The sequence below is a fragment of the Hermetia illucens genome, chromosome 5, assembly GCF_905115235.1.
Source record: "Hermetia illucens chromosome 5, iHerIll2.2.curated.20191125, whole genome shotgun sequence".
Lineage (NCBI taxonomy): Eukaryota > Metazoa > Arthropoda > Insecta > Diptera > Stratiomyidae > Hermetia > Hermetia illucens.
Window position 1 is genome coordinate 23,488,006 of NC_051853.1, and position 21,658 is coordinate 23,509,663.

The 21,658-nt window shown below is 41.2% G+C and overlaps 1 protein-coding gene across 2 annotated transcripts in view; it reads left to right on the forward strand.

Annotated features, from left to right (window-relative positions):
- Positions 1-21,658, forward strand: part of LOC119658475 (probable G-protein coupled receptor B0563.6) — a 167,831-nt gene that overhangs the window by 27,754 nt on the left and 118,419 nt on the right. The gene's annotated exons all lie outside the window — the stretch shown is intronic.

Genomic DNA, 21,658 nt, shown 5'->3' on the forward strand with positions numbered 1-21,658 from the left:
CATTCTTCATTTATCATTCGTGGCCCCGATACTTCTCCAATTTTTTATAACATCTTGAACGACTTCCTAGTTTTTTTCGGAAAGTTTCAATTTCTGTTAATTGTTTCTCCTGCTGTTCAACAACTTTTCAATTTTTTCGAAAAGAAAGTTTCAATATAACAGAAAACTCCACTTCTACCACGGCGAAAGTTTCTCTTGCAATAAACTTCGACGAAGGACCCCTTACAATGTCTTCCACTCCTGAAATGGAGTTCGAATTTCCGAATACAAGTGCCAGCCATAATGGAAGCAAATTACCGATTAGTAAGAAATAGTAGCAGGTGAAGCCATGGAAGAGGTGGCGACCTACCAGACCATACGGTGGCATCACTTTCCAAGTACTTGGCACGACTTCGGCGCCTTCCGTGGCACAGGTTCCCCCACCATTTCTGGTGATAGCACGTTTATTAGTATGCATACTAGAACCAAGGAGCGAGAATTGAGAATTGATTGGAAATCATTGCCACTTCCATTATATGCCTGTAATGCTCCTTGAATAACCTTTTCGTGGCACAAAGTCGTTAACTGTTCGACGGAATCGATGAGGTTTGCTTTAGGAAGCATTAGTGCACGTAAATTGGCCACTTGTAGTAAACGAAAATGCCTTCATTTCACGAGCTCACGTGTTCCCGTCTGAATTTTTAATGTCTTCTACCCTTCACCGGATTATCTGGATAGCGGATAGGAGGACAAGGTCCACAGATGCACGTGAGTTGCCTCAGTTATAGGTTACCTACGTTACTCGTACGGCTTTGGCTGCAGGGAACACGTTTGACCCAAATATCTTTTTTGTATGGAACTTTATTGAGTTTCAAAATTACACTTTATCCTTTGATTTCGGTGATGTCATAGGGAGAAGCGAATGTTTGCACGTATGCATGCGAATATAAACCACTTTTCTCCTGTCGCATCGAAACGCAACTACCATAATCATTAATCTGTTCACTCAGAAGCCATAATTATAAATAATGTCGTATAGGGAACATAACAGCGTTAAGCGGAAGTGATGCGGAATACAAACGTGGTTGTGGCAAGAATGTAAGCTCCTGAAATTTATTGCTTAATTTGCTTATCATGGCTACGTAAACGAATGGGACTATTTCCGCGACGTATCCGGAAATATTTGAGTTAGAACGGAAGCGTTATATAAACAGGTACTATCTATATAAAGATGCAACTGAAATATTTAATTTCTTTATTTATTTTCCTCCTTTATTGCCTGATTTTTTTTCCAAAACTGAAACGTATTTTCAAAGCCCCTGCTTATTATGACCATCACGTTTCCGCTTAGGCACATATATAACCTAAATGTGACACTATGGAATGCTACGTGGGGCTACGTATTTTGTTCGAAAGATATTTATATAATAATTATGATTGTATAAGCGTTAAACAGTTACGGTTAAGAACTAACCATTAAATGTAAAAGTGCCTCTGGGTAATTTTCAAGTCTCGCGATGGGACCGGAATTTTATTGACCTTTCTCAGGATTAATTTAATCAAATAATGCATTCTATAGTGTGCATTTACCTTGTTGCTGGCCATATGAACTTGAGAAGTTCAAGGCCAAGTTAAGCGAGACCGGCTGATCGAGAGGCAACTGATGGGCAGAGGAGATCATTTTTGGCTCCGATTTCCGACTTGCAGGAAGTGAGCATGAGTTGACAGCTATGCTGTTCTTTATTCTGACAAACTTAGGAGTAGTATTTTGACTACGAAGAATCACACTTGGAACTGAAGGAAGTGGATCGAAACCGCGAGATTTTATTGAGAGACAACTTCACGGAGAAATGAAAGACTAGTGGTATTTGGTGAACGTTGTCCGGATCGATCGAAACCGCTAAATTGCTATGAAATAATAATAATAATAATCGTTGGCGCAACAATACAATTGGATCAGGGCCTCGCAGTGTGTTAGAGAATTTCATTCAAGACCTAACCGTACACTACAGGATTACAGTACCCAGCATTGCGACCGAGATCATTACCCCGATTTGACTGAGGTACTTATTCACAACTGAGTCGACTAATATCCGATGTTCGGATCACGAAACAAATTCCACTGCCACCAGTGAGATTTGAACCGCGACTTTCTGTACGACAGTCTTGTGCTCTAACCACTCAGCTAACCGGACATATGCTTTAGCATAATTAATTGGAGATAATGTCTAGAAAGAATATCAACCATCCTTAAATTTAAGCAGCTCTCCACCACGCTGACACCACCGGACATCCTGAGTTTTATCTCCCCAAGTAACCGCTCCCTAGGCAACTGTTGACCGTACTATTGTAGTAAATATCCAATCTAGTCAGAAAGCAAATTCGTGCCCATGGTGAAAATGATGCTGCCTTTAATGAAAGCTCTATGGGTCTGGGGTCAAAATCATATGGACTCTTACATTATTTCTTTTTCATAAGAATTTTTGCTGCCTTGAGAAAACTTCGGGACCATGGGGAACCTCCCTCTGCACCCCCCTCTCGTCAGGCCTATGTAGTATTTTCGAGATGCATTCTCTTGTCCTTGTAGTTTTTGATCTAGTTTTATTCTCAAATATTTGACCTCTCTTCCTTGTTTCACCTCCATGCTTAATGGCTCCCAGTTCATTAACTTTGTGCTTCTGAGTGTGCTGCAATATTTATTATGATCTTGGCTAATCGATACGTAGCCCCGGCTTCCTTCATCAAATACTAGTAGTGCTCAATCCAACTTGGATTCGGAAATATTTTTACCCCTACAGATTAATACAATGTCGTCAACGTAACCCTTGACTTGTACTCCAGTATTCGTCAGCCCTCCCAGAAGCTCATCAAATAATATATTCCACACTAAAGGTGACAGTAACGATAGATAGCGTAAATAGTAGAGTAGTGTTCATGACAACAGAGTTTGGCGCCACTTCGCCTTGTCTGCTCTCTGACATCCTGCTAACCCTGCAGGCCAGGACATTTCTCACTCCCTTGCGAATGAGGGCGTCTAGCATTTTTTCATCTATATTCACCTCTTTGATTGGTGTCACTGATGGCATTGCAGTCGAAGAGAAGTGGTAACATTTTCTTTGAAGAAGTTTACCAATGTCACTTGGATACGGGTGTCGTTTCCTGGGAAGAAGTCTGATGCCATGACCGCTTCCCGAGCTCTCCCTTCGGCTTCCAGCGAAATGCAAAATGCTTACTTTGAGACTACCTATCTAACACAATATCGATCTGATCTCCTTTGACAGGAGTTCGAATAATGAATCGAAACGTCACAACACAACCTGATGTCACAAATGAACCATTTTTAAGGTTTTGTGTAAACACAAAACCTTATTAAAATCGGTTTACTGTCTGTCTGTCTGTCTGTCTGTCTGTCCGTCTGTCCGTCTGTCCGTCTGTCTGTCTGTCTGTCTGTCTGTCTGTCCGTCCGTCACACGCATTTTTCTCGGAGACGGTTATAGCGATTGACACCAAATTTGGTAGAAAGGTGGGAACTGTGAACGCTCACGCATACAATGAATTACATCCTTTTACGTCGAACTAAAGGGGGGGTCCCCATACATGCAAAAGGGGGGTGTAAAATTTTTTTTCATCAAATATAGTCATGTGGGGTATCAAATTAAAGGTTTCGATTAGTGCTTTTCAAAGCCGATCTTAGTTTTGACATTCGTTGGAAAAGTGGGGAGCGCGGGGGGTTGAAAGTGATCACTTCTTTAAGAGGGCCATTCTCAGAAACTACCAAACCGAAAAATCTGAAAAAAATCAGGAGGCTGCCACCATATAGTGCCTGGGCTCCGAAATAGCTTCCGTGCCGATATCTGTTTAAATAAAGTTAATAATAGCATATTACTACAATTTTTTGTGATTGGTTAGAAACCCGCCTTAAGTTCATCCTAGTACCATGAAATTTTGCAGTGATATAGGCTATAATACAGAGCATGATCCTACCAAGTTTGGTGGAAATTACACTATTACTAACAAAGTTAGAACACCTTAAATTTGTTGTTTCTTTGAAAATTGAAGACTATGAATGTCAATATCACTCGAAAGTAGATACTCTCACATAATATATGGATATATTACGTGCTACGTACTAAGAAATACACAAAACCTTTCGTACCTGAAGCGTCCAGCTTCCGGTTTCCCGACTTGTTTATTGGTGTTGCTTGTACTTTTCTTCCCGTTTCTTATTCATAAAAACTGCATATAATACAGTTTTAGTTGTCAGGACGTCCGGCAAGTATCCTCATTGCTCGTCGCTTAGTTCGTTTGACTTCTGCATTTCTTTCTTCGTAAGTGCAGTTACTTGGTTCTCAGTACTGCGGAGATGTGCTTTCCCCCAATGGACAGCATGGGGTTCTACATTTTCCACAGAAGTTGTGATATTAATACTTCTCATCGAGAACAGCCTTTCGTTGTTTCCATTGTCAGGTGTCACCACCAGAGACTGTCCCTGTGTACATTCAGACCCTGTCGGACCAGTTTGAGCACCAAGCTGAAACCCTACATATTTGAAGATTTATCTTTCTCGACCCTAATGAACTGTACACTCCAGTGTCCAAAATCAGAGGCCAGATTCCATTCAATAAGCATGCGGATGGTTCCCCTTGCCTTCTTCCTCGGGCCGGGTATCCAACACCTGACATGTTTTGTCCAGTGTTGGTAATGGTGAAGTTAGACCAGCCCCTAGAACTAATAGCTGATATTGCTTGATGGAACTACTTTTAACTTTAAATGGAGGAATCCATCACGAAAAACTCAATTATTTAACCTTAGCTTCGACCTAAGTTTCATAATTTTCTTCCGACAGGTACTCCCGCAGGATTGAAAATTGCCCGCCCCCCTTTTGTTATGCTTCAAAGCAATTTCGAATGTAGTGTTCAGAGACGAGGCCGTTCTTTTTTCGATCGCCTTCTAGACAATTTAGGGAATAGTGCTGCAAATCCTAAGTCCTTAGTCTAATTCTCAGCTTTTCGCATCATCCATCACGCCTTTCAAAACCGTTGGAAAATATGTTTTGGTTGCTGCTAGACTGTTTTCGGGATTCAGACATCCCGGTTTTGCGCGAGATCCACCAATTTGATATCCCTAAAAGCTGTCTGGCGTCCTGACCTACGCCATCGCTCCATCTTAAGCAGGGTCTCTCTCGTCTTCTTTATCTACCATAGATAACCTTATAGATTTTCGGGGCTGGATCATCCTCATCCATACGGATTAAGTCACCCGCTCCCTGCAATCTGTTGAGCGGGATTTTATTCACAACTAGGTCATGGTGTTGCTCATAGATTTCATCGTTATTGAGGCTGCGCAATCGTCCATCTTCACGTAGGGGGCTAGAAATTCTTCAAAGGATTTTTCTTTCGAACGAGATCAAGATTTTGCAATTTTTCTTGCTAGGAACCCAGGTGTCCGAGGAACACATAAGGAATGCAAGGTCAGAGTCTTGTACAGTAAGAGCTTTGACCCTATGGTAAGACGTCTCCAACGAAACAGTTTTTGTTAGCTGAAATAGGCTCTTTTGGCAGTCAGCAACCGTGCGCGGATTTCACTGTCATAACTGTTATCGGTTGTGACTTTCAAACCTAGATGGGAGAAATTTTCAACGGTCTCAAAGTTGTAGTCTCCTATCTTTATTCTTCCCGTTTGACCAGTGCGAATCGATGTTGTTCGTTTTTTGTACTTGACGCTGACGCTACCACCATGTGTTTCGTTTTGCTTTCATTAATGTGCAGCCCAAAATCTCGCGCCGCTTGCTCGATCTGGATGAAGGTAGACTGTACATCTCAGATTGTTCTTCCAATAATGTCAACATCGTCAGTCTAGGCCAGTAGTTGGGGGAATTTGAAGAGGATGGTGCGCCTTGCATTGACATCTGCATCGCGAATCATTTACTCCAGGACCAGGTTAAAGAGGACGCATGATAGGGCATCCCCTTCCCTTAGACCGTTGTCAGTGTCGAATGATCTCGAGAGTGATCCCGGTGCTTTTACCTGGCCTTGCACATTGGCGGAGAATATTTTATAAATGGCACTTAACAACATGATTCCTCCTTAGTTGCGGCACTTCTGTGAAATCGCATCTCCGTTCGACGGAGTTTGTGATAGATCTCTGCACGTGCGCGCATTCTTTGAGATTGCAACATTACTCAATATGCACCATTCTTGGGTTCCACCGCTAGCATTTCGTTAAGAAAGAGCTCCCAACGGTCACCAGGGGTTTGGTAGTAGAGCTTTTGGTGTTGGTTCAGCAGGTGGTTCCTAGGTCCATCTTTCGCCCTGGGACCTACACTACCCTTTGATCGCCTTAAGCCCTTAAGACCGCAGTGAAGTAATAGGCTATAGTATAAACCATGACCCACAATGGTGGTGTTGCAGGCTACGTCACTCATAGAAGACAGTTTTCTTTTCTATAACGAATATTTTAGATGGTACTCAAAAATTACTTAGATTAATGATTTTAAGTGCTAACAAAATTAATTGTGGAAGCATATCAGTGTGTCAGTATCAGCATTCATGCAACTCCTTATTTGAGTATCTTCCTGAAAGGTTCTGACTAAAGGTAATACTCTATAAAGACCTACTACATGCCTTGTTTCAACCTACACCTATTTCTTATTTAAATTATTACTCCAGCAGGAGGCTAAAAAGTTCCTTGGTGAGATCAAAGTTATATCGTCAAAATTCCTGATGGCTTCCTGAAGAGAATTTCAAAATTAGTAATTTCCAAGGATGCAATTTTTCATCCGTTTGATCTGGTAAGCGAATGAAGATGTCTATTGTCTCATGGGGGTGAGCTTCGTTCATAATGAGTTATTTATACAAAGGAATTCAGAGAACTGTTCCAGATATGTAGCAGTCAAATATAGTCACTCATTCAACCTTCTGCCCTGTTTTAAAGGCTCGCGATTGTCCTTGCCCAGAGTGAAGGTCATACAGCATGTGTCATTCTGTGAGGGATAAGCCAGAATACCACCAGTTTGATATGAATCACCCCATGATAGTAAAATTTAAAGTGCACATGCAGTTCCACTTTTACAACCAAATTTAGAGAGCCCAGGCTAACAAATAAACCCAGCAAGGAGTTGCTATGGCTTTCTGCAAGTCACTTAACATTAATTGAAAAGAGCTGTAAAGTACGTGTTGATGACTGCGACAAACTTATCCTCCATCTCTGAATTAACAATGTTAAATGTATCTCATCAAAATAATGACCGAAACTTTACTAGTCGCCTCTGTTCCTTCTCAATACCACCCAGGCATATCCGCTAGCTGGGTTTTATATGTCTGCTCAGTAACAGAGAATGGAATTAACATAAAAGTGTTATTTATTAGTTGGGAAACACTCGGGCTGTGACCAGTCAATGACCGTCGAATTTAGTCCTGACCACTTCGGCTAATCAATCCATCATCAACAAAAAATTTGTTAATTACTAAAGAACGACTCCTGCAAGCCTAATAAATCTCTCTACCATGAGTTGTCCGCCACAAAGATTTCCATCTTTTCATCAATTCCATGAGGGGTTTGAGTGTTGTAACGCCCAACTTTTTTTCTGTCCATTCAATCTTTCAGGGGATGTGAAAACAGAAAAATCTTCCTAATGTTCTGTGAATAACTTCATTATTGAGTGGTGCTCAGTGTATCTAATGTCCAGCAACAAATCAAATAGATTACCGGCAGACTCGTTTCTTTGATCGAACCGGGGTAGGTGGGTCTACGCTCACCCTGGCTTTAAGGGGTTTCTGTGGAAAATGAAGTTGACCTTTTTGAAAGCGTATGTCCTTGGATGAAAAGTAATCAGAAATGGAAAAAGTCTGATTAAGTTTATGAGCCTTAAGGGGCGTATTCATGTACATTTTTATTAGACTGGGAATCTTCTCTTTTGATTTGAATCTTATGAGGCAATAACGGCGACTGAGGACGATGATTATAAAAAGGAATAACGAGAATGTGAAAGTGAAATAAAAGTTTGAAGTCAATGCTTTGCTTAATGTGGAGACGGCAAAAGGAAAGTTGTTTTCGACTGCGACTATTGACAAAGCGTTTCAAAACTGTTGAAATTGTTCATAGCATAGATAAGGTCGGTCTCCGAAGAGTTTTTACGAAAAAACGAGTGTATTCTGACAAGCCTTTCCTAGAAATCGACACCTCTTGAACGTTCCGTTTCCTTGGAAACCCAGGGAAAGTACGTGCAGTTCCTTTTTCCAAATGTCGCCTCTCTGGCCTACAGAGCCCCTATTAACTTTCCCGACGGTATTCAGCGCACACTTCTTCCATCTTTCCCTAAGCATAGCATGTGGTCAGGTGGCATGAGCTTAGGTTACGGCTGTACGTGTCGGCAGATGGAATTAGTTCGTACTTGGAAATATTCGACTAGTATCTGATTTTCATGCTTGCTGCCTTCCTTTAGTACCTAATTTCTGGTACTCAGGTGTAGATGCACGGGGAGTAGATATACATTTTGGTTGGAAAGTTTAAATTGAAAAATTCCCTATCTCGATTTAACTTTTCAAACTGGCTTAGGAAAGTTGACTTATTTGACTTTAATTCTCTCCTACGTGTCATTTGGATTATAAATGATGATGATGATGATGTCGGCGTAGTATGGTTCGGTATGGCTAGTGAAAGAAAGACTAGACTATGACGTTTTTATTAATAGCCAGTCATATTTTGGTTAGATATTCTCCGTTTCTGAAAGAAGGTTGCAAAGGAAATAATACAAGATTTGAAGCGAACCATGGAAACCATGGAAAATGAGCGTTTTCTTTTGGAGAAACTTTCAGGAAGTTGATAGTCTTATAATATATTTTTTTCTAGCCAAAAAGTAAGATTTTTCCAATGATAATTAGACAAGGACGATTATACTCAGCTCCTTTTGCCTATTCAATTCTGAGTGATACTGTTATTTTAAGTCCACGGGGGTAGTAATTTAATTCCCCTAGTAACAAGTTAAAAATTGTATAACTTCCACCAAATTTTCCACAATATTATTCCATATTCTGGTCTATATTCTAACGACATGGTTCGAATTTAAGACGACAGGAATCCTAATAAATTGACAGAATGCAATATTTTATAATATCAATTTTATTGAGCGGTCACCTGCTGGCAAGTATTTCGAGGACTAGATGCCAAGCAAAGCCACCACCTCGATATTTTTGTGAGGCATTCCGGGTAGGTAGTTTCTGCGAACACTCTCTTAGAATAAATAATCGCTTTCTGATACCGACAAATTTATTTTGATAGGATCCAATTTCTCATAAGAGGAACCAATTTATATGGCCTTCACCTAAACAAATAATCTCAAATTATTAAAATAGAAAAATTAGTTAATAACGTTTCATACAATAATTAAGAATATTCATCATCACCATTAATGGCCCAACAACCGGTATCCGGTCTAGGCCTGCCTTAATAAGAAATTCCAGACAACGCGATTTTGCGCCGGGGTCCACCCATCGGATATCCCTAAAAGTTGTCTGGTGTCCTGGTCTACGCCATAACTCCATTTCAGGCAGGGTCTGCCTCGTTTTCTTTTTCTACCATAGATGTTGCCCTTATAGACTTTCCGGGCTGGGTAATCCTCATCCATAAGGATTAGGTGACCGCCCATCGCAACATATTGAGTCGGATTTTATCGACTGATGGTCATGGTATCACTCATAAATTTCGTCTTTATGCAGACTACGCGATCGTCCATCCTCATGAAGGGTAACAAAGATTTTCCAGAAGATTCTTCTCTCGAACGCGGCCAAGAGTTCGCAATTTTTCTTGCTAAGAATCCCAGTTGCCGAGGAATACACGAGGCTTGGCAAGATCATTGTCTTGTACAGTAAGAGTTTTTACCCTATATTGCGACGTTTCGAACGGAAAAGTTTTGCTCTTTTCCTTCAGCCTTTGTCCCGTTCACAAGCGAGGTCGGCTCGTCATAATCGGTTTCGCCATTTGGCTCTATCAAATGCTGATCAGCGGGTGATCAAAGGGTAGTATAGATCCCACCGCGAAACGTGGATTGGTACCCACGATGGAGCATAAAACCTGGGAAACGCCTGCTGAACCAACCAACCAACAGCTCTACCACTAAACCCTATCTCCACCTCCACGTGGGCACCGCTGGGAGCCCTTTCTTAACGAGAAGCTGCAGATGGAGAAGAATGATGGTGAGTCTCCCGCGCCTAAAAACGGGACAAAATGTACCAACTGATCCTCCAGGTTTGAGGTTGGGTAGGGCTGAAAACCCTATACGGAAAACCGATGTTACGGAGCCACGAAAGGAGCCTCGGACAGGATGGATCTTACAACGACGAACCCGCCAACGACAACGGATTGAGCATTTGCGCATTTTCTCATGAAACTTGCGCTCCCTATACAGACCGAATGCTGCTGAGCAGCTAGCCGATACCCTGCCCCAATATAAGGCTGATGTAACAGCGTTGCAAAAGATGCGATGCGATGCGCTACACAATATATTATAGCGATCATATTATAGTGATCACTTTTGCCTACGCTAGATCTATTCAGTTCGAACACGAGATTCCCTTTTTGGGTTCTTCGGATTCTGTTCACATTTTCACCAAGATCTTTTAGGTCCGGATTAGCTTACTGGAGATAAGAGTCGACTCTGAACGAGTTCGCACTTTTGCCTTTCTTTTCGCTTTTTTGTAGGTAACTTTAGCCCATCCATTGTTTTCGTTCTTCTTGGGCTTCACAACGCTGGTCAACGTTCGTACATTGGCTGTATGCTTCTCCCCTTCTAAACTATAAGTGCTGGTTTTCGGAATTGCTTGTCCACGTTTTTTTTCCCTTGGACGCTTGCTGATTTTTTAGAGGATCCCCTTTTTCTTACGTACTCGGTTATTTGGCTGTAATTTGATGGTACTACGGTAAGGTGTCACTTGGGTCACCTGCGTCACTTTTGGGACAACAGGACTCTAAGAGTCTTCACTATATTCTTTATGGCTTGGTGCAGGTCGTGCTTGTTCTTGATAAATTTGGACAGCTCCACTATTTTTGACCCAAGCTGGGTGAAGAATAATTCTTGCCGATTGCGACTTTGCTTTATATGAGCCCCGACGGGGTTACTCCTTTCATACATTCCTTCACTTTTGGCGTTCATTGACTTTCCCTCTACCTTGTTCTTTACCGCCTTTCACGTTGATGGAAATCTCAAAGTTGACAAACTTCTTCCGGATGGGTCTGTTTCCTGGTCCTGGAGTACCTTCTGATGTCGCACGTCTTGAACATACGCGGTGGATGTTATCACAGTTTTTTTCGTTCGACGATTTCATTCAGTTCATTGATAAGGTAGTACTACGCTTGAACAACTCTTTCAAATCCAGATCACCGTGTAATATTATATGCCATAAGGCACTGCGGTAGAGGAACCGACGACCCGTTTGCTCACTCCCGAAAGCTGCCGGTACTGGGGCTCCGAGCTCCTGCATAGTAAGTTTACTCCTTCTATCGTCTTCCATCCTGGTTTTTGTCTTCTAGGTAATATTCCCATAGCCATTTTGGTCCACGTACCAGAGATGGGAAAACACTAGCCCATAAATAGTCAGAGAAGAAAGTGCATGAACACATATTTACACATCAATAGGTATGCCGCCTGAGATTGTGCCTGATAGGAGGCTGTCTGTGTGTCTATCAGTATATCTGTCTGTCTGTCACACTCGATTTATTCAGAAACGGTGGTAACTATTGTCACGAAATGTGCGCGGAAGATGTGGTCCACGGAACTCTGCTGCTAACAACGGGGCCATTTTGTATTGAATCTAAGGGAGGCTCTCCATACATATGAAAGATGGGAGGGGGGTACATTTTCTTCACAAAATATGGTCATGTAGAGTTTTAAATGAAAGGGCTCAGGGTGACACGTAGGGGATGGAGGGGTCAAAATATGTGCTCCGAAAGTGTAATAGATCTCGTTCTCAGAACTTATCTATCCGAAAAATTTGGAAAAAAATCTCGACTCTCCCAATTTCGCTGCTCTGGGTTCAAATCCTAATCATCATGAGTGTCTTTGTCTCGCTGTTGTGAACCTTGGGGGGTGTTAAGCATGATGATAGCTAAAATGAAGCACAATCTGACTGCCCTACATTGACCCAAGGAGTGAACAGGAAACACTAAGACGTGTGTGACACCATGATCATAGAAAGTGAGCTCATATGAACAGCGGAGTTGGATATATCAAGGAATATTTTGGTTTTTTAGCTATGTATGGCTGAAGAAAACGTGCATAGCAAATGGCCACCGATTTTTGCCCCTGAAGCGTTTAGCTGCCGGTATACCGACTTGTTTCAGTCGCGGGGCCTGTATACCTAAGTTTGGTTCCCAAACCAAGAACCAATTGACGGTGTGATACAAAGCACTGCGGAAATTGACGACTCTAACTTTCCGAGGAAGGTTATGGCATCATTAGGCTAAGACACACAAGCTGCTGAAAAATAAATCCAACACGGCGGAAAGATTTCATCGGAGCACTCAGGTTACTCAACTAGATTTTGAATAGCATCGTAGACCACTTTCTGTCACCATAGGTATGCTACATGAAAGACAAATGACCAAAAACGTATGACGTTCCACAGGAGTCTTCCCCCGGTCCTCTATTATAGAAGTATATGTATGATGGTATCTTCTAGCTGTAACTGTCCAATTGAACTGTTGACTTTGACTCACAAATGTCTCTGCGGTTAAAATAACATCTAGCCATTATCTTTTTAATACAAAAATAGTGACGTTCACCTCAAAGCCCACCAGGTTTAAACGATATTTAACATTTTATAATGTGGAAGTTCAAGGCACTGAACTGTCCCAAGTACTGGTACCAGCACTACTTTTTTGGTTCCCAAAATATAGTTTCAAGAATCCTTCCAACACCCTAGACTATTCTATACTTATTTTAGCAGCCTAATATTACGGACTAAAAGGTGCTTGTTGATTTAACTTAATTAGCTCATTAATGGGGTGTTATTTTCATGCATCAACGCAACCTGGATGAAGTGGCGTTCCACAACTGGTGTTCTTTGTGATCGACGTATCAACGAACGTCTCAAATCTAAAATTTAACGCAATGTCGTCCGTCCAGTCGTTTCCTCTGGTTCTGAGTGTTGGCCGACTATAAAAGACAATGGACAGCGTCTTGCGGTAATGGAGACGAAGATGCTACGTTGGATTAGTGGCGTCACACGTTTAGATCACATCCGAAATGAGGATATACGCGATCGTTATGGGGTTGCACCGATCGTGGAAAAGTTGCGAGAGAGGTGCCTTGGATGGTATGGTCACGCAATTCGTGCAAACGAGAATTCACTTGCCAAGATTGGTCTGAACATCGAAGTCGATGGTAAACGACCAATAGGCAGACCTAAACAACGGTGGCTTGATACACTAGATGGGGATTTGAAAGCCTCGAGATTGCACCCAGATCAGGCATTCGATAGAGCCAAATGGCGAAGCCGATCACGACGAGCCCACCCCGCTTGTGAATGGGACAAAGGCTGAAAGAAGAAGAATAAGGTATTATTTTAGCAGTTTAAACAGTGGAGTAGTGCTAGGGTTGGACGACCCATCTACATCATTTCTTGACCAGAACAAAATAAATGAGCTGAACATAATCTGTATTTTTGTCTGAGAAGTAAAGTGTGATGTTTAGCGTGAATATGAAAATGCGGTAATAATATCTGACTTCTCTAGGAAAGGGACATAAACGCATACATTTTATTCCTTAAACATCGTAAAAGGAACTCCAATAAAGTACCATCACTTTACTATGAATAAAATTAATTCAGTTTGACTGCCAAGTTGCTGGCTTTATACTGAAACTTTTCTGCTGAAATTAGGAACTGCACGAACATGAAGGAGAACAAAAATCACAACTTCAGCTACGTATATAAAAAAGTTCGTGTTTTAATTGGCTTTGTAATGCGTATTGTTAACTGCGAAATGCTTTTAAAGGACACATAAGTTGAATCTTGAAAAAAAAATTAAATCTTTCTCAATATATGTTGGACGAGTTTCCAGGATTCGGATAAGTTTCCCAGAGCATACTGAAGTCCCGAATGGGCATCCTTACTTGGTTGTTTATAATATGATTACATTCTTCGATTTCAGAAGGAAAATAGAACATCGATATTAAATTGTTCCTCATAAAATTCAATGAGAGCAATGTGTCTGTGATTGGAATCGATTTTCCAGTAAAAATACGTGCCAGAGGCAACATTGCACCCGGTACTTTAGAAAAACTTCGAAAATTCGATTGACCTCAGCTTCAGGGGTGACTCCCGTCGGAATTTTAGGATACTTTAGAGTCTTTTGAGTTGTTTAGATGTCATTCTCAGATTAAAGATACAATAAAATCACATTACTAGATGCCTTTGAGCCAGCAGATGATATAATTTTTGTGACGCTGGTTGTAGTAAAACCCAAGGGGCAAGTTGTGATTCTTTTTCATGACGACTGACTTGATACTTTACAAAACGTGCAGACAAACGTCCATTCGTTGCTGATGATGTTTGCACAAGTCTTGAATGTTAGTACGTTAAGGGTTTTCTGTAAAGATTAAAGTCCGCAACATTTCATCCGCGAACTTGCAAGCATATCAAGTTCTGCTTTATGAGCATCGTCTAGACGAGGGATGAGAGTATTGATTAGTTGAATTTTGCTTCACATCACGATGCTTTATGATCTTTGATGATATGGTATATGTGTGGATATTTTGAAAGAATTTTTCTCGGCAGTGGTCCACAAATGCTGAGCTCTCTTCAAAAAATATCTTGATGGTCTGCATTAATTTGACCGTATAAAGGAGAAAGTCCATTATTCCTAAACGTGGAGTGACTGCAGAAACGACTTAGATGCTAGGATATAGGAATCTTCACGTTTGGAACGAAACGAGGATTAAATATGAGAAACAAAATCGTACCACCTTATTTTTGCTTTGTGGGTCTACCTAATACCTTATAAGCTCAGTAAATTGTGGAAAGCTGGAGTAGGTTTATTCCTACATGCTTTCCAGAATTTTAAAACTTAGCTAATAGCATGTTCGGAAAATTAGGTGACCAACTCCAAATAACCTCTATTATTAATCGCTTTATTCGGAAATATCAGTAGCAGATGCTCCTCCTGTTCTTGACCAATCGCATCTAGACCCTAAGTAATTACCTGTTTGGCGCATTTTGCTATACCAAGGTTATGCAAGCTTTTTACTTATCCCTACGAACTGAAGCATTCATCCACATAAGAGTAACGCTTTCCATCAGTCGAGATTATTTATGAAATGTGGTAAGAAACATGGATTTGGACATCCAATAGAGGAAGCAGCAGAAAGAAAAATCGAATGGGAATGTCACTTATCTCGCTTGACAGATTAATAAACTTTTTCTTTTTCTTTAGCCTTTGCCCCCGTTTTGTTCCATAAAAGGCCTGATCTAGATGGAGTCGCGAGGCTTTCCAAACCCCATCCAGCGTAAGGAGCCACCTTATTTCGACCGGTCTTTCGGTTGTTTAACATCAATTTATGCTTAGACCAATCTACCAATCTTGGCAAGTGAATTCCCCCTAGCGCGAATTACGCGACGGTATCATCAAAGAAACCTCTCTCGCAATTTTTTTCACTATCGGTGCAACCCTACATCGATCGCGGATATCCTTATTTCAAATGAGATCTAAGCATATCACGCCATAAATCCACAGCAACATCTTCTTCTCTTTTACTGCGAGGCGCCCCTCATTGGCTTTTGTAGTCAGCCAACAATCAGAATCATAGAGGGCGAAGAGGCGAGATTGCAATAAATTTCAGATTTGAGATGTTATGAATTGGTTCTGGAAAATTCTGAATTGGATTTGCGAAACCTATATATAATTTCGGAATACCCAGAAAAACTTTCGCTCTTTTATGAGAAACGTTAAATTGACCACCTTGTATTGGAGTACTTCAAAATTAAAACGACAAATCGACAAATAAAGAAGTCGCACGGCAAACGGAGGTATAAGAAAGGAGGGAGACTTGATAACAAATTAAAAAGGAAAATATTTTCGTTGAAAAAAATTAAATGGCACTAAGCCTACGAAAGTCAGTAATCTATCAATGGTAGCCACACTATTGGCAGGAAAAGAAGAACCCAGAAACCAAAAACCCACAAAAAATTATATGAGAGAGCACAAAAAGACAATCCGTTCTCTTTTAAACTAACGGAACGAACAGTTATATACCTCGAAACACGAAAGCCGACCCAGAGCCAAAAGATTTGATCAATACTATGGACCATATCAGGTCAATACAGAAATAAGACTGGATCCTGGAATCAAATTAGTCCAACTAAATGACAGTAGACAGTTCTTGCAGGAAAATTGGGATGGAATTGGCTAAGTAAGCTAAGGTAGGAGGTAACCCTAGAATGCAAGATCCTCTGGAAGCATTCGAAAAGCTTATTCCCCTTGATAGTCTATAGCAGATCCCAAAAAAAGGTTTAAGTAGGGTCTGTGAATGAACACGAACCCTTATTATCGGCATCCTGGCAGAATTAGCTTTAAACAGAACTGAAGCTGGCCAGATACTGAATACTTCAAAAGATGTTTGGCTACTTCACTGCGGCATGGATCAGGACGAAGACAAGATGTCTGATATATAAGGGGTGGCTAGTGCAAATCAATTTGAGCTATTGTGGCAAGGACACTATTTTAACAGAACGTTCAACTGCAGGATAGCACTGTCACTGACCGGAAAAAGACCGAAGAAAAAGAAGACGAATCACCACTGTCTCCTCGCTTTCTTCTTTGAGATTTGAGATGGAGAGGAAGCGCCTGACAATAAAACTACCAGAGTACTTGGTTGATTTTGAAGGAAGATACATTTCTGTTGACCTTAAAGAGATAGTGTCCGGAGAGCTGAGTAGTTGAAGTACAAGGCTGTCGTACGAAGGTCGCGGTTCAAATCTTACAGGTGGCAGTGTAGTTTGTATCGTGATTTAACGTCGGATACCAGTCGACTCAGCTGTGAATGAGTACCTGACTGAAATAAAGGTAATAGTCCTACGTTACGACCTTGCATGCAGTTCTCTAACACACTTCAAGGCACTGATCCAATTAGATTGTTGCGCTAACGATTATTATTATTATCAAGAAGATGACGGTCAGAAAGGACGCAACATTTATTTCAACGCACTACCGAGGTATGCGATGCTAGCATGTCTAGAGAGCGTTTGTCCCGTGCAGGTAACTGAACCACTAGTGAAATAAAAAAATTGAGCTGAAATCATCTTACCCCCAAACTAGAAGGCCCTCTCAAAAGACAAAAATGAGCCCAAATCACCACGAACTGGTTTAAAAATACCGATCCAAGGGCTATGTGGACAAGCAAATCATAATACTATATGTAACATGTGTTTCGGAGTGGATACGAATCTATGCAGTATTACCGCGAAACTAAGTCATCCATTGCATGTAATGAGATTTACAGGTCCCACCTTTCGTATCAATAGGAATAACTGTTTCTGAGATATAAGCTGTGCCAGACAGACAGACAATAAACTGATTTGGATAAATCACCACACACTACTACACTTCAAGAAGGACGTGAGTCACTACAGGAATTGTAGAGACCCCTGGCGAGATTGGAAGATCCACGATTCTGCGTGCTAGTTTATCCAAGACCTAAAATATCCTTTATCTCACCGAAAACCGTTAACAAGTGAGACCTTAAAAAAAATAAGACCCTTGCCTTAATCTGGGCTGTCTGCGGTAGTAATGCAGAAATTTCTGGTTCAAATCTTACTGATAGTGGTGCGATTTGAATACTGACTTGACTGACACAGAGTATTGGAACCCTTCCCCCTGCACTGCCAACACGTTACTTCGGGCTAGCTCTGAGCTCTCCCGCCTTGGGGAGCCTTCAAATCAGGGAAATCCTTTCACCAAAAAGGGCGACCCCTTCGCCAATCTTCTTTGCAACAAGAAAAACCGGAACTTAATGCATAACACGACTGCACCTGTTAGCGCTCCTCAGCATCTCCCAGCACATATTGTCTAGAGAAAGATACCCTGAGTATAAATAAAGACGTTGACGAATCCCATCCCACATTGCACATGAAAAAAGGTGTGATGGGCATTACGCGCAACCCCATTTCAAAACATACAGTCAGGAGATCGTGTCTCCCCAATTTTGTGCAAGTAAGACTGAAAACCTCCATTCCCTCTTAGAAGCTCGGTAAGGAAATAGTCAGTTTTACAATGCTTTCGCCCCATGTTGCCAATGAGCCGTATAGTTCATCTACCTCCTGTCTCATTTTGTCAAGAGAGCTCCCACTCATGTTGTTCTTCACGATCATCCACCTCCCTTAGCTCTTCTATGGCTTTACGCTCCGCAAGTAGGGCAGCGGGAATCACTCCCAATATCACCATCACGGCTGGTTTAGAAACAGTTCAATAGGTAGACACCACCCGCAAAGCTCCCCGTCTCTGTACTTGCCCAAGGTGCTTACGATATACCACTTTCCTAAAAACATCAGCCCATAATTCTGCGCCGTAGAGCAGAACAGACTACATAGTTCTCATTAGAAGAAGTCGTCCGGTAGGCGTAGGACCCCAATATTTGCTACATTAGCCAACTTAAATCCAAAACTCCAGCTGCAACCTTGTCCGCTCCTGCTTTGATTTGCTCAAAAAAAGCTTATGTTTGAGTGAAACATCAGTCCCAGGTACTTACCGTTGGTTTTGACTCGATTATCGGCTCGACGATCGATATGGAACGGAAGAGCGGGATCCTCGCTGCAGTCAGGATGACTGTTTCGGTTTTTTTTTCCCCAGCGCCAAGGTAACACCATTAACAGTCAACCATCCGCTTACCCGTCGCATCAATATGGCAAGTCTGTTTGACTACCGTGGGAAGTGTTCCAAAGGTCGTCGTGATCCCTATCCTCCTCTAACCCTTTAGCCCTTCATATAATAGCAAATGGTTCCTTAGATAATCCCTCAATATCTGCAAGAGATAACTCTGCACATGGAATGTATTCATCAGACATCAGACGCTACGAGGAACACCACAGCTCGAGTTCGGTAGCTGTGTGCCTCTGCTGGACGAATGGCATCTACAACTAGCATGACAGCATCCACTGTGGATCTCCCTGCTGTAATTACTGTGGAAATAAGTCTCCGGCAGCAAGTATCCCTTCTGTGAGTCTACTTCTGATGACCTGTCTCGTCAAAGAGGCCTACATAATGGACTCTTTGACGGCATTGACATTGACGATTTTCAACTTGTAATTCAATATCGAATTTGGAATGGAGCTGATCTCAGAGGCAGAGGTCCCCGAAAAAATAATTGGATGGATTTAGACAAAGCGCTGACTATTCCTAGCTCATAGAACGAAGCTGGATCCTATCAAGCAAAGTAAATTTCGCAGCCGGAATTTAACAATCCATGATACAAATCGTAGAATGCTGTACCGCTATCGATTAAAGATGATCCTACAATCGTACCTTTGGAAAATTCTAGAAGCAAGACATTCGCTTAAGTGATCCGAACTTTCGACGATTTTACCACAAAGCATCGGAGGAATACATTGATCTGAAACACATTTTACAAGTGGTCCCATTTGGGGAAAAATGGGACGAGTATTATATTTTCCACTACCCGGTTGTTAAGGTGGAGGGTTCCACTATTAAGTTTTGGCCAGTATTCAACACCTCTGTAGTCACAACTCAACGACAGACCGAATACCGGATCTAAGCTGCAAGGTGACTGCGAAAATTCTACTCAAGTGGAGAAAATAGGAACTCCTGATCTCGTCTGATATTGAAAACATGCTCCAGATTTTTAGAAACTAATCCAGGTATTTGTACTCCGCCTTAAAGGGGGAGCCACATTAGGAAGCCCCTTTTTACGTACTTTTTTGAGATTTTTTTTAAGTGAGAAGAATTATTTGGAATTCGGTCAAATTTGGGCAGTATATTAGTCATATCCCAAGCAACTTTGGAGTTTCTTTTGGAAAGTTTAAGCTTAAAGTAAAGGAGTTAAGCGACATTATTCCGCTGAAAATCGTAACAGAAGCTCTCCAACTGCGGGACGTGTACCGACTCCATTTTTAATCAGAAACCGAAAAGCTTTTAACTTTACATCGCCAACTTATTTTTAAAGAATATAAACGTCAATGTAGCTAAAAATAATCAAAATCAAAAAGTTTGCAGGAATTAAAAATAAAATGTTTCGATTTTTCACATTTTTTGTTTCACTAATTATGCAAAAGCGGCACCCTTAAAAATATGATTTCTCCCAAAATTAAAATCTCTACAGGATATTCTGGGATGGCTTGCCTAACGATCTATGCAATAAAAAGTCGATTCTGAAACCCTCCTAATATGCTTTCCCCTTTCAATAGTATTTCTGTCAGATTGCTTGCCACATCCAATTGCGTTCTTTGATTATTAGTTTTCTAAATCAGAAATTATATACAAGGAATGTAAATCATCCTTGTTTTCTACTGCTGTTCTTCTTCTTCTTTTTCTTCAGCCTTTGTCGCGTTCACAATCGGGGTCGGCTTGTCGTGATCAGTTTCGCCATTTGGCTCTATCGAAAGCCTGATCTGGGTGCAATCTTGAGGCTTTTAAATCCTCATTCAGCGTATCAAGCCACCGTTGTTTCGGCCGGTCCTTGGTCTCTTATCATTCACTTCGATGTTCAGATCAATATTGCTCATTCTCGTTAGCATTAATTGCGTGATCATACCATCGAAGACGCCTCTCTCGCAACTTTTCCACGATCAGTGCAACCCCATAACGATCGCAGATATCCTTATTTCGGATGTGATCAAAACATGTCACGCCACTAGTCCAACGTAACATCTTCGTCTCCATTGCCGCAAGACGCCGTTCATTGTCTTTTATATTCAGCCAACACTCAGAACCATAAAGAGGGACTGGACAGACGACATTGTTGTAAATTTTAGATTTGGGTTGTTCGTTGATACGTCGATCACAAAGAACACCAGTTGTGGAACGCCACTTCATCCAGGTTGCGTTAATGCGTGAAGGAATTTCGTAACGCAGTTCTCCATTGGCTGATAGCGTTAATCCAAGATATTTAAATCGCTCAGTTCTGGGCAGATCACTGCCGCTGACCGTGATTGTGCCTCCTTCATGCTGTTCGGTTTGACTAAATAAATTTTATATGGATTCCTGTAGAAGCTGCGTTAGAATGGGGCAACTCCTGGGGAGTTTTTTTGTCAGAAAATTAATTAAGGAGGAGTTTTCAAATTCGAAGTATAAGTGAAGTATACAGCGTTCATTTTTCAAGAAACACGTCGATAATTTTTCGCTTTTTATTTAGTGCTTACTCAGATTCAACCAGCAAACATTAAATCCTTCCATTTTATGAAAACCATATAACTCCTCTTGATAAAAAAAGGGAAGCCATCCCTCCCTTACTTGTTTCTATTTCACTTACCTCTGCTGTGCTTATCCTATTCGAACTTTTCTTCTTCTTTTTCTCGTCAGACATTTTCCTTTTTCTTTCTTTTTATGCCTTATGTCTTTTCTACTTTTATCGTATCCTTTTATTCTGCATTCATTTTTTAAATTTCTTATAGAGCTACCTAACACTACAGATGAGACATCACCTTAATTTTAATATCACACTATCATTTATGTACAC